This window comes from Taudactylus pleione, unplaced genomic scaffold (genome assembly GCF_031769625.1).
Source record: "Taudactylus pleione unplaced genomic scaffold, aTauple2 ptg000333l, whole genome shotgun sequence".
NCBI lineage: Eukaryota > Metazoa > Chordata > Amphibia > Anura > Myobatrachidae > Taudactylus > Taudactylus pleione.
The window spans coordinates 10,562,981-10,581,201 of record NW_028284734.1 but is presented as its reverse complement, the minus strand read 5'-3'; positions in this window follow the sequence as shown (position 1 = coordinate 10,581,201).

The window sequence follows — 18,221 nt, the reverse complement described above, 5'->3', positions numbered from 1 at the left end:
TATTATTTTAGAGTAATGGTGCAAACATCAGCGGGAGTAAAATCTACAGCAGAGTTCCCAACTGCTAAGTATCCAAATCGGACAATGGGCCAAATATAATAGCCTGTGGGTTACAGCAAGTTCTGGTGTTTCAGCTATTTAGCTTCCAGACTTAAAGGAGAAACCTGGCTATGCCGTAATAACAACACTACTTTAAATCTCGCAGTTAAATCGCCGAAACATCAGCAAATTCTGAAACCCGCAGGCTATTACATTTGGCCCAAAATATTAAGGTATTTAACTGTGTGAGAACTTGTTAGTTAATTCATTTTGTTTTGATTTAGATCTAATGCATATTGTGATGGAGAATAATGAGACACAAGGATTAAACAATTGCTCTAATATGACTTATGTGCAGTGTCTACAAAGCTACTCCTATGCAAAGTCTATTCTGGCCCCCAGCTGAGATGGTCTTCAACACAATGATACAGTAAAAAGATGGAACCCGTAACGTTTGGGCCTCATAGCCTTAGCCAAGGTCATCTTTAGCTGGCATTAGCCATTTACGCATTTGTCTCTCTCTGGTAATTACCCCTTGCTATATGCACAGCTGGAATGCCACGCATGTGCATTACTGTAGCTGGGTTGGGTCCAAACCACGAAATATGTGATCGCATAAGTACATAAGACCTTGTGCTGGCATCTAGGCCATGATTGATTTCCCCGAAAAAGCATTCCTAGGCATTGTGTTCAGAGGCGATGAGGAATGTTACTTTAACAGACTTTTTTGTAATTAATCATAAATAGGCAGCAAAGCGTCAGGCAAATACCCCATTTTAATACTGTTAGTATACGTTAGGTATCTTTAGGTGTCTGAAATCATAAAAAGGGACAAGGATCTGATAGGTAATATGAAAATAAATCTATAGTTAAGGCTCAAAGTACGTACTAATGGGCTAGCAAAGGGTTATATTTAACACAGTCAATGGGATGCTATGGCAGTACAAGTTATCCTTGATCTCTATGATGTTGTCCATGTACTGTATGATAGAGTTTAGTGAAAGGATTATAGGCTTGATGTTTGTATATTATAATGAGCAAGTATGAATATATTACATTTTCAATGCAGAGATTTAATACACCCCTCTACTGTATATGCTAACAGACTGCTACTAGTAGCTCAAACAAATTAGGGGGAAAAAAAACATAAAAATGGGCTCTTTCACATGATATCATGCATAAATAATCGACATGTAGCAATATAATGTGATTATAACTACAGAATAGGAATATATAGCACTGTTCTCCTTTGAAACTTTTATAGAAGAATTGGCTTTGGCTTAGTTGATAAAATGTGTTATTTAATTAACCACATATTTTGATTGGTGGAGCTCGATTTAAAAGCCTGAGAATAGCATACTGACTTGTATTCCTATGAGGAAACCACACACTGTGATGAAACAGTCAGACAATAGTGCACATCTTTCTCATGGATGAAGGATTTAACACATCTACTTATACTATAATACAATCGAGGAGTGAGGAGTATGTCTATTCACACACAGTATGAATAAACCGGTGAGATGCTAGCATTATACAGAACATCCAAAACATAATCTTAATCTGGACTCTTAAGTATAGAATTTGTCTAATCTCTCAGATGTTGGGACTATACAACAACAACCTTCAGATCTGCAACTAGTCTAACACACAAAGTGAGCTTTCAGGACCCAACTGTGTCAGTGGTTGTATGCATGGCTATCACTCTACATGCCACGCAGTGCACATATACCCATCTCAAACACATCTTCATTTGTGGCTTAAAGGGTGTAACTGGGGAGCAAACTTGGCTGCACAGGTTGGCTAAGTATTCAGATGGCATGCTGTCGGTGTGCTGGCAGGGTATGCAGTCGGGAAGCCGGCGGACGTAATCCCGACAGCCGGCTTCCCGACTGCTTTATCCCGTCGAGCAGGGCTGGATTAAGGTCTGTGGGGGCCCCTGGGCAACAAACATGTGGGGGCCCCTATTACGTGCCCTTTATGCAGTGCACCCAATAGTAGTACCCCCAGGAGTGTTGCCCCTTATGCAGTGCCCCCTATGCAATGTCCCCTGTAGTTATACCCCCAGCAGTAGTGTTCCCAATAGTAATGCCCCCTGTATAAGTGCCCCCAGTAGTAATACCCCTGTAGCTGTGCCCCCAGCAATCATGCCCCCTGTGTGTGCCCAATAGTAATGCCCTCAGTAGTAATACTCCTGTAGTTGTGCCCCCTGTGGCACCAGTAGTAATGCCCCCCCCTGAGTAATGTCCCCTGTAGTAATGTCCCCTCCGAGTAATGCCCCCAGTAGTAATGCCTCCCCGAGTAATGCCCCCAGTAGTAATGCCCCCAGTAGTAATGTCCCCCCTGAGTAATGCCCCCTGTAGTAATGCCCCCAGTAGTAATGTACCCCCCCGCAGTGGAAAAGCCGCATGCGCTAAAGAGAGAAAAAAAAAATCATACTTACCTTAAGCACCGCTCCCGCTGCCTTCTGATCCTCTGCACTATGGGAGAGACGCATGACGTCTCTCCCATAGTTCACTGCCTGAGCCGGAGCTCATGAGTGAGCTCTAGTCTCCGGCTCTGGCTGCCGCTGCAGGGATGCAGCCGGGCGCCCGCTGGTTACAATTTCAGCGGGCGCCTGGTGTCTCCGTGTGCGGCACCGAGGTTAGGTGTCCGGAGGAGGCGGAACTGATTCCGTCTCCTCAGTTTCACTTTAACCCTGATGGCTGGGTGTGGGGGCCCTTCAGGTGTGGGGGCCCAGGGACAATCGCCCCTTTCGCCACCACATTAATCCGGCCCTGCCCGCGAGGGTTAAATGACAGGCGTCTAAATCTAGACACCTGCATTTTACAGATGCCGGGAGACCGGCGCCCGGCATCCCGATCGAAGTGATGCAGGGCGCTGAGCGCGGATAACCGTGGGGGTGGAGGGTTAGGTTTAGGGCTCCCGGGGGGGGACTTACGGTTAGGCTAGGGGAAGGGATGGTTAGGCACCCTCAGGGGGGACTTAGGGTTAGTCACCCCCCCGGGGGACTTAGGTTTAGGCGGCGGGGAAGGGGTGGTTAGGTTTAGGCACTTAGAGGGGGGATTGGGGTTAGGCACTGGGGGGAAGGTTAGGGTAGACACCCCTAAGGAGGGTTAGGGTTAGGGGGGGGGGGTTAGGTTAGTAAATACTACCTTGGGACGATCTGAATTTTCAGCCATGTCGGCCAGCGTCTGTCCGGATTTGAACCGCCGGACGCAATTCATACGGATTCCGCTGGCAGAATTGCGGCTTTACAGAGCTGAAGGACCACAGAGATCCATCTAATTCCAGGCAAATGCGTGCTGATAGTAATGACAGCTACTTTCAAGCATGCAATGTGGCCTACTTACCTGCAACTCTGAATCAATCCCACTAAACTACACCTAAGCTGTGACTCTCACACAAGAGATTGTGAAGACTGCCAACATTCCACAAAACTTTGTCTTGTGCTTTACATGGACGGATGAGGTCTGTATCCAAGAGACATACTATAAAAAGCTCTCCCACACTTTGCAGTAAACACTACACACATGAGTTTTAGTACATGGCAAGACAGAAAATCAGACAGACAGATTTCTGCTAGTAAACCTGGTGCACCACTCATTTCATTAGGGGAGGGTACAATATTTCACCAACAGTTCACCTTCATTAATCTTTATGCTCCTCACCAGAGAAAACTACAGTATCCTTTTCATCTGAATTGCTGATAGTGTGGCCCTGGGAGGCTATTTAAACTGATAGGGCCCTAAGCCATCCTCCAAACATGCCTATCACAAGGTATGGGTGCATATTCCATAGCAATAACTTATTTCTCCTGCGCTAATTAGGGTATTTTAAAACCACAATATCATTTTATAATGTATTTGTTGGACAAGCACTATGTATGTGACCAACATCATTCACAGACATATCGTGTCAGCCTGCACAGTCGATTACCGATATATCTGTTCTCCTTGCTGGGTGTACGGGCGATCAGCCAACCGTCTGTACACTTGCATCAGAGGCTGCAGGGAGGGGTTCGCGGCTCGACCCCCTGCCCGCGGGACTTATGGCGAGATGATGGTTGTTCAGTGTGTATGAACATCCATCATCTGCAGATATATCTGCAGATCAGTCGATCTGCAGATATAATGGTTAGGTGTGTCCAGCTTATGGGTTCCACACGTCTGCATCCTTGAGGCTGGCCTCTAGGCATGTTTGGTGTAAATGTGAGGTGAAGTGAATAATGAAATAACACAGAAGTTGGTGATTGAGGTACTAGCAAGACATGTTGATATATGTGGCTGCAAATAGCTGTCAGTTTCCAGCTACCCAGCAGATCACAGGTTCCAGGTCACCCAGCAGGTGCACAGGAAGAGTTCAGCAACTGTTACATTTTCCAGAGCACACTGATGACGCATTGTAAATGGCGTGTGGATGTTTTGCCACATAACTCCAAAACAAAGCAACCAATTACAAAACCAGTATTTTTCTGCAAATCTACAGACCGAAACCTTTAATTAGGTATATGATGTGCCCAGCTCAGAAAACGGCATTATAGGAATATGTCACTCAAAAAAGTCTTACTTCTGCCGTAGAAAAATACATGTTGTGGAGTGTGCAGGGGGCAGGATTAAATTAAGATACACTATAACAAAGTAAACTTTAGGAATGCCTACAACTTCCCCAAATCTCAAGATATACAATCAACAAGGAAAATAATAGAGCACTATAGAGACGCAAAACACCCTCATAAAATCTCCAAAATGTCTCTCTGAAGAGAGTGTGAGAAATCTCAACTTCAGGTAGGTCCGCAGCAATAGACTGAGGGATAGTAAATGACACATAAACTAGATCGTGAAGACCTGTCACCAGAGATCATCATGTCAGAAAATTTGGAGGATGGTATCGCACCTAGATAAAGGCATAAAACACAGTCTCCTAGGAATCACTATGTAAGACCCCTGAAGTAACACTGGCGAGGTCTTTTGCCAAGAAAAGCCACCCACTGTTCTCTTAGAGCTGGTCATGCTCACCGGTACTTAGGTGGCCATCTTGTCTTAAATTCAGGACAGTAGGGGCTTACACGGTAAACCTGATGACCACAAGATGTTATGCGGCTGATGATGGTTCAGATGGCAAGGTACGGCTTTGGTGGCTGGTTGCAGCTTAGGAAGCAGAGTTGTAACTTTGGAAGCTGAGGTGCAGCTTTGAGAGCCGGGGTGTGGCACTGGTGACAAGATGCACCTTTGGGAGCCGAAGTGTGGCTTTGAGAGCAGGGGTGTGACACAAGTGTGGAGATGTGGCCTTGAGGGCAGAGATGCTGCACTGGAGACGAGATGCGACCTTGAGGGCCGAGGTGCGACACTGTGTCGAGGTGGGGCCTTTGATCGCCGAGGTACGGCACTGGTGCCGAGTTGCACCATTGATGGCCAAGCTTATGAGCCCTGAAGATTAAGCTTCATTAGTTTCACATTAGATCTACCTCTGGCTGGGGCTGTGAAAAGCTTAACCGTTTGGTGCCCAGACTCCTCCCAGCTCCACCTATACCCAGCGTCTTCCAGTATACCCCATGGATGAAAGAGAAATTCTGCTGTGTTTTGAGTTAGACATAACTTGTAGCTACATGTGACTCAAAATGCAGAGGTAACTCTGCAAATTTTGCAATCACATTTTTATGCACATACTCAGAAACAAAACTGAGGCCATTTGCCTTTACAAGGAAATCTAGAAACATTTGTTATCAAACCATTCATAGATCTTTTAAACCTCTGCAATATGTACCTACAACAGAAATTAAATTTACTTATCTGTACCATGAGAATGTGATAGATGAGTATATTGTTTCTATCTCTCTGGGCATATGATTTATGGTTCATTTCAAGTAATTTGTAGAAAGCTGCATATGGATTTAATCAGTTATACGTGAAACTGTAATAAGCAGCCAAGAGCATAAGTGAAATTATTATGAAAACGAAAGTTGTGGCAGTGGGAGTCATTAGCAGAGGGGACCATGCAATGAATACGCCTATTGTGCTTTATGGAGAGGGAACAACATGCAGAATTATATTATACTGTGACAAAAACATTGAAAACGATGTCAAGTGGAGATATGTATGCCCCAGGTTTTTTGCTTGTCTGACAGACAGAAGCTGATTACTAGCCCTGATTGCCAGACCACCTGTGAGAGGCCGATAAAGTGTATGTCAGTCTCTGTAGTGAGTCTCTCACTCTCTGGGAAACAGGTTGGAGGCATGTTAAGAGACACTGTGATTACTGAATGTAAGTGCTGTGATAAAGACTTCTGTTCTGTGAGAGGGAATTATTTCATTTAGTAGGAGCTGGACAGGCCAGGATTTACTTTTATGTTTTGTTTATTTGTGTGCTGCTTATAAAATTAGCAATGTATAAATGTACCAAACGCCGTGGACTGGTGTAAAACTACTTGGTTGCTGCATGACAAATGCAACCATTTACCCCAGGAGGCTACACCCTTACCCTAATCTTGCGACAATACATAATTATACATAAATAAATAATAATGCTTAGCTAAAGTATAATTGTAAAAATTTCTTATGTACATGAAAATATTAGAAAATTAGTCAGGAATATCATCTTTATCTGGATACAAAAGGTTTAACCGGATACTAAAACATTGATATTACAATTTTATCAATTTAAGGCTATTAATAAAAAAAAAAAAAAAAAATGCTTGTTTGAGAAGGAACAACTGAGATTCCTACAGTAACACTACTTTACATATAACCAAATACAATTGTTCTCCTCAGCTCCTTGAGATTTGCTTTGTTTATATGGCTTCAAATATCTGTTTCAGTTGTCAGAGCTTGTTGTAGGCCTTTAGAAGATTACATGCATTTGCTGTAGGAAGAAAGAGACATTTTTTTTTTTTAGACTACAGTAATGACCCGAATATAATAAGAGTAAAAAACATGCAAAAGCTGAAGCACAATAAACCTTCAGAAATGAGACATGGTTACATAACTAGCAGGTCCCTTGAGTAATCTTCTATCAGGTCATGCAGGATAAACTTATATTAGACACATTGTTCCTGTAGAAGATGTGGCCCTATTGCACAGCAACTATAGCCTTGGTACTCGTTGTTTGGCCTTGTATTTAGGAGCTGTAATCATGTCTTGCTTTGTTTACCTTATGCTATTATAATGGATACTGGAAACTATTTTCACAATATATTGCTTTCAGTTTAATCTCGTGCTATCTTAGTAGCGACTGAAATAACCCAATTGCTGCATGCCGTATAGCATTTACCATAGGGGACTTTTATAGGGACGTTAGTCACCTAGATAACAAACACACAATCCTTCGAATACTGATACACCAATTTTTTTTTTAAATCCAATAATTGTTATTTATTTTACAATTAAATAAACAATAAAAATACATTACAAATTAACATATACATGTGTGGTCTCCTTATTAAATTTAGTTTAATAAACAACCAAAATATAACTCATTTGCATAACACAGTTTCAGCACACATTTTCAGGTACAATATACATATCATATCACTGAAAATTATATTAAAATATCATAATTAGGTAACTGTACAACACACATACAGTATTAATAAGAGATAACATCAGTCAGAATATATGTATACATCAGACTTTCTCTGGCAACTCTAACAGATAAGCTAATTAATCACAGGCTCGCAGGTGAATATTCAGCCCTAATTATACAGAGATTATCATTTGTAACTTGACATACAGGTTAACCAAGATTTACTGGGTTCACAAATGCGTCAACGTTAACTCCATCCCCATTGACTACCTGAGGTTCTTGTCCTCCCCCTGTGCTGCACATATGACGAGTCCATCCATCTACCCCAAATAAGATGAAATTATTTCTCAGCCTTTCTTACTAGATAAACAAATTTTTTGTGAGCCACAGTCTCGTTTACTAATGATAACCATGTTTCTATTGTTGGACCCTCAAGGGCCATCCACGCTCTGGCTATGCAGACCGTTGCAATCATGCACAAATTAATAACATACTGTTTTGAATGTTTGTCCAGTTTATCCTTCTCAATTACAGCCAATGTACATAATATGGGGTGAGCACATCGCGAGGGACAACCGTGGATATCTGTATACGATTTACTTCCTCCCAAAAAGAACTAATAACTGGGCAAGCCCACAATAGAAGCCAAAAATTCCCTGTGTTCAGATTACACTTAGGACACTTTGAATCTGTCTATCACCAATTATGAACGGTCTGGCGTATATCCTATGAATCAAACAATTGGATTTGGTGATATCTAATTGTTGTTGTAGACACACGTGTACTACCCAAAGCTTCTTTCCAGATATCATCAGGCAATATTCCCAGGTCTACTTCCCACTTTTGCTTAATAGGCGGTAGATCCGTATTATGATGCGCTCACAATATGGCTGAATACATTACAGATATCAAATGCCTAGGGCCAACAGAATCTTGGCGCTCCGGGGGGGCATCCACAAATTGAGCATTCAGGGCATGTCGGAGCTGGAGGTATCTATCAGTAGCATTTGCAGTAGGGTGCGTCCCAGGGACACCTGCATCACCAGAAGGGCAGGTAAAGCATCTGCACCCGAATCCTGCAGCCATAACCACAAATGTGCCAATTGCGATGCATAATAATAATACTTAAAATGAGGTAGTGCAAGTCCCCCAGAATCACATGACCTTGTAAGTGTATCCAACTGAATGCGAGCTCTATGGTTAACCCAAATCAAAGAGGATAACAGACCATCTGCATACCTCCCAACATGACCCTCTCCAGGAGGGACACAATGCTCTGGTCCTGGACTTCCCTGGTAAGAGGCGGGGCTGCCGCGCAGTTCAAAATTCAAAAAGGGGAGCCACACCAACTGTCATTTCACACGCTGCCAAACATCACTGGCTGGGACTCACTGGCAGTTGGTGTGACTCCCCTATTTGAATTTTGGACTGCACTGCAGCCCCACCTCTGGATCTGCCACCAATCATAAATGACCAGGGAAGTCCAGGACCAGAGCATTGTGTCCCTCCTGGAGAGGGTCATGTTGGGAGGTATGCATCTGTGGTACCCCAGAACCTGAGTGCAACCCATTTTGAGGATACCCATGAGTATATATGTAAAATTGTGTTTTTTTTTTTAAAAAAAACTGTCAATGTATGAAAATGTCACCAATGTTGTATCTATCTTTATAGTGTATTTATGGCAGTCTACCTCTGTGACATTGCCCTATTGGGCTACCCCTCCAGTGGGGGAAATATGGACTCTTCCAGTCAGCAGGAGGTCACATGACTGAGAACCTGCTGGAACCAGCTGCAGGTGGCTGAGGGAAACAGTTAAGTCTGTTAGAGAGAGCCCTGAGGAGGCATCCGGAGAGGAGAGACCTGCGCTGAGGGAGTGACCACGTCTGTCTTCATTGCAGTGTTTCCAGAGGCAGCCTAAGTTAACACTGTTAGAGGAGAGATTCTCTGTCAGTGTGAGCCGAGAAGGGAGGCGAATTGGCTCGGCCAGGAGGTGGCAGCAAGGAGACCCTCTGAAGGAGGACATTGATCAGAGGGTGATGATTGCTTTAGTAACAAGCCCTAACAGGAGGAGCAAGCGTCTAGAGAGGTCGGTAGTGTGCACGAATCACAGACCTGCCCGAATACATTACCCTCCACCGGACTGCAATAGCCATATATAGCTTTTAGCTGCATAGGATTCTTCATGTCACTCAGGCTGATTCAGTATAGCTGCAAATCCATCTAGAGCAACTTCAGTGATGAAAAGCAGTCAGCAATGCACTAACTAATTATTTGCTTAACCCAAAGTACATATCCCAGCTAGTTTACTGCAAGGACTAGTTGCAAGGATTTTAATTGTTCTTCAGTCAATCAACTTTCCTCTATATACTGTATCTCTAACTAAAACTGAAAGCTAGCGAACGTCGCAGAAGTGTTATAACATACCAAAACCTATGTGCACCACCTCTACAAAAAGCGCTGGACATTATACTTGGTAGTAAATTGCATGCATGCAGTGAATTTAGTTAGATAGAATAAGGGAGTTGAATACTCAGATACAGAAGTGTTTTGAGAATTCTTGTTACATGATATTGTCACTATATCTTTGTTGCTTTTAAATTGTTACACTAACACATTTGAATCACCCAGATTCTTCAGTCTAATGCAATCTCCAAAGAAAAGGGTATCCGACCCTTCCAGTGTTCCTGTCTAATAATATCTTCATTTCTGCAGAAGCGTGATTCTCTAGTATATGCATTAAAAGGATACTATAAATTGCCTTTTGTTGGTTGGTACCAATTTTGTAATATTCACTGTTAAATAAATTGCAATTTGTGTTTGAAACCATACTATTGCCTATATATACACCTGCACCCACTCCTTACCTGTCTGAATCAAGAACCAAGAGGCTCAAAACCTGGTAAAAATAGAGACCCAACACCGTACAAAATACTCAAACTGTTGGCGTGTCACACATCTATTTGTCTAAATATTCTAATATACACCGGAGAATGTTGAACTACGTAGAGAAGTTTTAGTTGTAGAACCATTTTAATGAGATTCACCTGTCCAGTAAGTGTTAATGGTAGTTTCCCCCATATTGCTACCAGGGACCTTAAATATTCTACCTGTGGTTTAATATTGAATGGCACATAGCTGCAAGGGTCATTAGTTATCCACACACCTAAATACTTAAATGAGTCTACCCATCTCAACGTGAGAGGTATAAGTGGAGTTTTAGGATATGCACCTCTAAGAAGGAGTATACAGGATTTATCCCAATTAATCAACAAACCCGAGTATTTGCCAAATGAGTTGTTCATTTCAAGGGCACTGGGCATAGAAGTGTCATATTTAGTAACAAAAAGCATAATGTCGTCAGCATAATGTGCTATTTTATCTGTTCTAGGTCCCAGCTGGAAACCCTGAACTGCAGGACTAGCCCTGATCAAACAAGCCAAATGCTCTCTAGCCATGGCAAAGAGAATAGGTGACAGGGGGCAACCTTGACATGTACCCCTTGAGAGGGGGAATGAAAAGAAGACATATCCGTTCACTGATACCCTAGCCATAGGCGCTGAATAAAGCAATTTAACCCACTTAATAAATCCTGAGCCTATCCCAAAACAGTCCATAGTCTCCCACAAAAGTAACCATTCCACGAAGTCAAACGCCTTGTCGGCTTCTAACGAAACTGTAATAGAGGAGGAGGTATCCTCATGAGAGACCTGTAACTGCGTAAAGAGTCGATGAAGGTTAACTGGTGTTGATTTGCCTGGCATAAATCCAGTCTGATCCAGGTGAATCAGCTGGTTGATCACCGGCCCAACCTAATGGCCAATACTTTAGCAAATATTTGAATATCTGTAGGAAAATGAGATATGGGCCGGTATGAATCTGTCTTTACCAGGTTTCGGCAAGACAAATATTAATGCCTCAGAAATGGATTGAGGAAGAGAGTTACACTCCAAAAATTGATTGAAAAGCCCAAGCAAGCAGGGTACATAGAATTGATTATGTTTTTTATACAATTCCAGGGGGATCCCATCTAACCCCGGGGCCTTTCCACCTGGAAAGGATCGTAGACCTAAATCAATTTCCTCCACTGTCAGTGGGGAGCCTAAATAGCCCTTTGCCTCAGACGACAAAGTAAGAAGATCTATGGCCCTAGGGTAGTGACGCTATTCCTGTACACTATGTTAAACGAGAACCATCCAACTGCTGATAATAACGAACAAACTCCATTGCAATGTCCGGAGTTTGGATGTAAGTTACATCGCCTGGGCCAGTAATCTGTACTATTGTTATTGAGGGGTGCTCTGTTCTTGCCAAACTGGCCAAATAGCTTCCTGGTCTGTCACCCATTGCAAATCTAGAATGTGCATTAAATAATAATTTATATTGGGTTTTGTCCATAAAGCAGTCATTCCATGCCTTCTGAGCGGACAGCCACGCAATCCTAGAGGACTCCTGCCCATCAGCAAGATAAGTGAGTTCTAAGGATTGACATGCTGCCTCTAACGTCACCTCCTGCTTTTTATAGAAAGCGACATGCTTAATCAAAGTCCCCCAAAGAAAAGTCTTAAAGGCATCCCATATTACCGGGACCGGGGCAGAATCACGATTATTTTCGAAGTATTCCTCCCATGCCACCTCCAATTCAGATCCTGCACCCATACGCGTCAACCAGAACAGGTTAAGTTTCCAGAATGATTGACTGCGTTGATAGCCTAAATCTAAAATAACTATTAAGGGGGAGTGATCTGAGATTCCCCTAGTTTCATATTGCACTGATTGGACTCTAGGGAATAAATCTCGGGTGAGCAGCGCCAGGTCAATCCGAGAGAATGAGAGGTGTGTATAAGAGAAACAAGAAAACGGTTTCATAGTCGGATGCCTTGTCCTCCAGGTATCAACCAAGCCAAGCCCAGACCAGCCACATAAGCTGAGAACCGGTTACCCCCCTATGGAGTACTAGCCTGAGAAGAACCCTGTCTATCCAATAACGGGTCCAAAATATTGTTAAAATCTCCAACACATATTGTAGATGATCCTGGTGGCAAAGCCATAAATTCAGCTACCTTCTTTAATACTTCATGGGAATAGGGAGGTGGTATGTATATTGCCAGCAGTATTGGTGCAAACCAAGCTCCTTTATCAGCCACTGCCCCCATACACAGATATGCGCGCCGTGTGTTACTGTACAGATGTACAAAGCCCATGTTGCACCAAATGGAATATTCCATAGACAAAAAAACTCACGGTTTCACATGTCCCATCAAGGCTTCTTAGACATGATCTGAAATTTCGCAAAACCTACTGAATTTGTGCCACCCAAACTAAAAAAAGCAATTAAATTCTGATCATTAAGGCTGACACCTTAATGGACGTAGTCCTTGGGCAATACAGATATGGTATGCCATTACACCCTATAGGGAGGAGTTTATATCACAGGCCAAACATGATGCCACGATTAGCAAGCCCCTCTCTTTAAATCTTCCTGCAGGTTGGCGCCCACCCCCTTTGGCCGCGGCTGCTTACACTTTGCAGCAGGACACACTGGGGAGGAGTCAGGAGCATGAACACCAGCACAGGCGCTGGGGATTATCCGCCCACCTTGACCCCAGTGCTGCCGGACCTGGTAAGTAAGAGCCAGTGTCCAGCACACTGTGACACACTGCTCCATTAATTCCTAATAGACCTATTTATCAAATATTATTTAGAAATCTATGTGGGTGCTTTCTGGCCCGAATTTACCAAGCTCCAGAATGTGATGCATTCTGGAACTTGGCCCCAGTAGCGAACAACATCTGAAGATGTTGCTAGTCATTGTATCCTAAAAGTTACTTTTAGCAAAAGGCACCAGGGGCTCTATTTATTAACATTATTTTGACTAAAATAAAGTGAAAAAGGGTGTTTTCACACCCTTTTCACATTATTTTAGTATCACCTATAGTCATTACAGGGCAATTGGAGTAGAATTCGTAAAATTCTATTCCAACCCCTAAGTATCACTTATTTTTAGTAAAGCAGATCGCATTTCCCATAATTGTAATGGGAAATGTGATCTGACCAGAGTTACTAAAAATAAAATGTGAAAAAATATTGGGGAAAGCCCTGTGATAATAACGCCATCTGGAGGTGGCGTTATCCAGGGTCTCCTCCGGTTACCGGACTCCTGCTCTGCTCTAACGGGGAGAGCAGAGCCGGGAGTTGGTCCCAGTAATCAGCTTTGTGGTCTAAACAGACCACAAGCTGATTACTGTAAAAAAAAAGAAAAATATATAAAAAAAAAAAATTGACTTACCTGACTCCAGGGACCGGTGATCGGGCCTCCGGTGATGACTCCCCTCTGGTCAGCTGGTCTCCCATAGTGCACTGCTGCCCGGTTATCAGGTGATCGGGTCCCAGTGCAGTATGGGAGGTCACCTGACCGGAGGCATGGAGAACATCACCAGAGGCCCAGATCATGCAGGTAAGTGTAATTAAGGGTGAGGGGGGTCGCGGGGGGAGGGGAGGTCGTGAGGTCGAACATCGCTCGGAGCGAATGAGCGGCCGCTTACGAGCGGCTCTGAATCAGGCCCAGAGCTTTATCGCAAGCTCTGTCCTGCAAGGGATTTGTAGTAAATCCCTGTGATATTGCCTGAATTCGCAATGCGAATTCAGTCGTTAATATCACACTACAATCTGCATTCAATATGCGGATTGTAGTAAATAGAGCCCCAGGAGAGGGAACTGTAGGATCCCTCCCCAGAACTCTCCACTCGCAAATGCATGCTCAGCAGACTGCACATGTGCAGTATTGCTACAGCCAGCAGCAGTTGAAAGTAAAGTGATGTCACTATACTTTTACACATCGCTGGTAGGGGCTCCTATTAGAGCTCCCGTCCCTGCATGTGTGAGATAATACATGCCGGTGGTAGATAATTTTTATTACCCCGAAGGTCTCTAAATCATTTACTGTGCCTGACAACCAGCAATGAGATGAATTTACATCCATAGTTACAGGACCAAGAGAAGGATGCATCAAGCCTTGGAGAGAGAGAAAGTGGAGATGTTGCCTAAAGCAATCAATCAGCTTCTAAAGGCGGGTATCCACTTGACCACAGGTTCTCAAACTCTGTCCTCAGGACCCCAAACAGTGCATGTTTTCCAGGTCTCCTCACAGATTCTCAAGTAAAATAATTAGCTCCACCTGTGAATATTTTAAAATATGTCAGTGAGTAATGACTGCACCTATGCACCTGTTGGGTGACCTGGAAAATGTGACCTGTGTGGGGTCCTGAGGACCGAGTTTGAGAACCTCTGCACTAGACGATATGATCCATGAGCGAAATCGTCTAGTGTTTCCCCGGCAGTGATGTACTCAATGTCATTAACGACATTGAGCACCCACACTGAACGATATCAATCACGATATCGTTCAGTGACGTCACCTTCCCTCATCCCCGTACTTGCAAAACCTGACAATATCATCAGGTTGCACTGCAAGTACGGGCGATGAAAGATATCATCAACTATAATCGGAAGCGTGCACCGCTGGTCGCTGAGGGCATATTTACTGGACGATATTGCGGATGATGAATGATAATGATATTGCTATAGTTCAAATCGTCCAATTTATCGTCTAGTGGATATGCGGCTTAAAGGTGCGTACACACGGAACGATTTTTTGAACGATTTATCGGTAATGACGTCGTTAACGATAAATCGTTAAAAAAATCGTTCAGTATTTCCCCCAAAACGATGAAAGAAAACTACAAATGCGCGCTTCCGTTTGCCGTTTGTAGTTTTCATTCATCGTCCGAACTTCCTGTCCAACCTGACGATAATGTCAGGTTGGACATGTTCGGGAATGAGGGAGGGAGCCCGACACTGAACAAATCGTTTTTGATTTCGTTCAGTGTGTGTGCTCAGTGTCGTTAATGATACTGAGCACACCCCTGACAGGGACACACGGGACGATGTTCGTTGAGGGCGCACATATCGTCCCGTGTGTACGCACCATAACTGTCATTTTACTGACACAGGGCTTGATTTATCAACGAGTTTTATCACTCACTCGCTGCATATGATAAATGGTGATCCAGCCAATCAGCTCCCAACTGTCACTTTTTCAAACAGATGACAGTTGAGAAATGATTGGCTGGTGCCCCATTATTATATGCAGCGAGTTTTATCACTCATTGTGAGTGATAAAACTCATTAAGAAGTCAGGCCCACAGTCTTTGTTTGACAGTTAGAAGCTGATTGGTGGATCTGGGAATCTACTCTACTTTATCTTTCTCCAAGGCTTGAAACATTTCCCTTCAAATAAGAGTAAGACATGAGATAAGGGGATCCTGTGAGAGAGCAATAGAAACTCTCCTGATAATGTGTGTCATTATTTCTGAATCTTCACTAAGGGGAGTTAATGTCAGCAAATATCTATGGAGACCAAATAACAGATGTGGGTAAACTCACATTCCCAGGTATTTATAGTCGTCTGAGTTGAAGTCTGTTCCTGCTGTGCTCTAAAATAGGAAGTTTTTGGAATATCGCCCATTTTCCATTAATTACTGGCATGTCAATGAAACATTTATTTGGGAAATTGTAACCTAAATATTGTATTTTCTCGGGCTATTCTTGTTAATACAATTGGAGTAACTTCATTTATGGAAGATATGTTATTGTACAGTGTTAATGTTGGTGTCTAGCAATCCCATTAGCTAATGACCAAACCACTTTGTCCGACTACAAATAGAACACATTATAGTAATACAGTACTAATAAAGTCCAGGAAGGGAGAAAAACAAATGGAACATTGCACTCATCCAATCACTCTCCAAAGCCACCCACTCCCCCCATCCACCTCCCATTCTGTCACCTCCCCGAAAAATAAGTGTGTTCCTGAATCAGAGATCCGCTCAATGCCCGTCACTGCTGAGATTCCGTACGCAGCAGACTTACTATGCGAATGACTCCGCCGCCATCTTGTGCACAGAGGCTCCCACCTCCAGCATCTCACATCTGCCGCTTAGGGAGGTCAGTTAAAATAGTAGATAAATGTAACCAGGAATTGGTTTATTAGCCGGTAGAGGCAGGTGCAGGATAACAGAGGGTTAGCAGTATGTAGCAGCAGGCGGAAGGATAGAAGGGTTATCCAGTTGTAGCCAGGAACATATATGGTATGCTGGGTATCATAGTGTGCCTCTAGTACAGAGTGTGAGCACTTAGGTGGCAGTGGCAATGGGATGTTTAATATGCCCAGCGGTGGTGGCACAGTGTAGATGGCCATCAACGATTCATAATCATCGAATGGTTTATGGCCGATGTTGAACGCTTTTGCCATCGATATGGTAGAACCAGATGATTTTGCACCATCAATGTTTAAGCATAACCAAATGTTTTGGTTTTTTTTACAAGGTGCCGGACACTGAGCCTAGCTCCACCCCCGGCACTCGCAAAGCTCTGGCCCCCCAGGTTCTGATTGGCCCATGGACCAGTCAATAAAAAAAACGGGATGACCATCGGTTGGTGAAACCATCGATGGTCATCCATGGCATAGTTGGTAGCCATTGATGGCTACTTGCTATTTTACAATCAATGGTAACAACAATGATGGCCAGCCCTATAGCACCGTGTTGTTTTGGGTATGTACACTGTTGTATATAGCCTCCATTATACAGGGACACGTCTGTGATGGCGGATGGCATAGGAGGAAAGATGCACGGGTAGCAGTGCATATGCAGTAAACAGGTCGGAGGTCGCAAATTGGCCATTTTGGGTCCTAGTGCCTGCTGGCTTTGAAGAGGAGGGACAACACTGAGCACTCTCCAACACATCCTCCACTTGTTATGTGTGTACCTAGCCCCTTGACATGGAGGTTCCTACCTATTGCAGTGTCTGTTAGAGGACATCTCTAGTCTTCATAGCAGCTTGCTCCTTGCTGCTCCATGGGAGAACGTACTTTGAGCAGATGAACACTAGAGTTTTCGCACAAACTGGTCCCATCATTGAAAAGCAATGTGAGCTGGGTAGTGCAGCACTCAGACACCTTTACCATCAGTCAATGGTGCAGTTTAATAGCTACTGGCAGGGACTAATTTGGAGATCAGAGTGAAACAGGTCATATCTTTTGGCTGCCCCAGGAAAAAGTCCTGATTGCGTGAGATAGTTTCAAATATAATTGGGACAACCCCATCACTATCAGGACAGGCAGAGGAATGAGCAGCTCTCTCTTACCTGTTCTTGAAGCTTTGACTAACAGCTACTGTCTTAGGGCCTGTTTCAGAGCCGGACGCTATTTGCTGTCATTCGTTCTGAAAAAAGGGGTGGCTATTCAAATGAACCGTTCGCTCTTTGCAGTCTGTTCACGCCTCTATGTCTGAACGAGCGAACAAAACTTGCGGTCATTTTTTTGGAAACTACGCCCCCTGGCCGCTCGCATCCTACGTCATGTCCGCTATTTATTAGATTAATCGAGTACATCGACCAGCGTATGAACTGCTCGCTATTCTTGTGGTTGGTTTTTCCTACCACAATCTTGCGAGCAGTTCTGACTATAAAATAACCCAGTGACGTGGTCAATGACGCTGCTGTATTAATTATGCACACCCATAAAACGCCCGTTTTGACCTTTAAGCACGCCTGCGTTCTGATCTCCACTCCCCGTTTTCAAGCACCTTCCCCTGTTACCACCC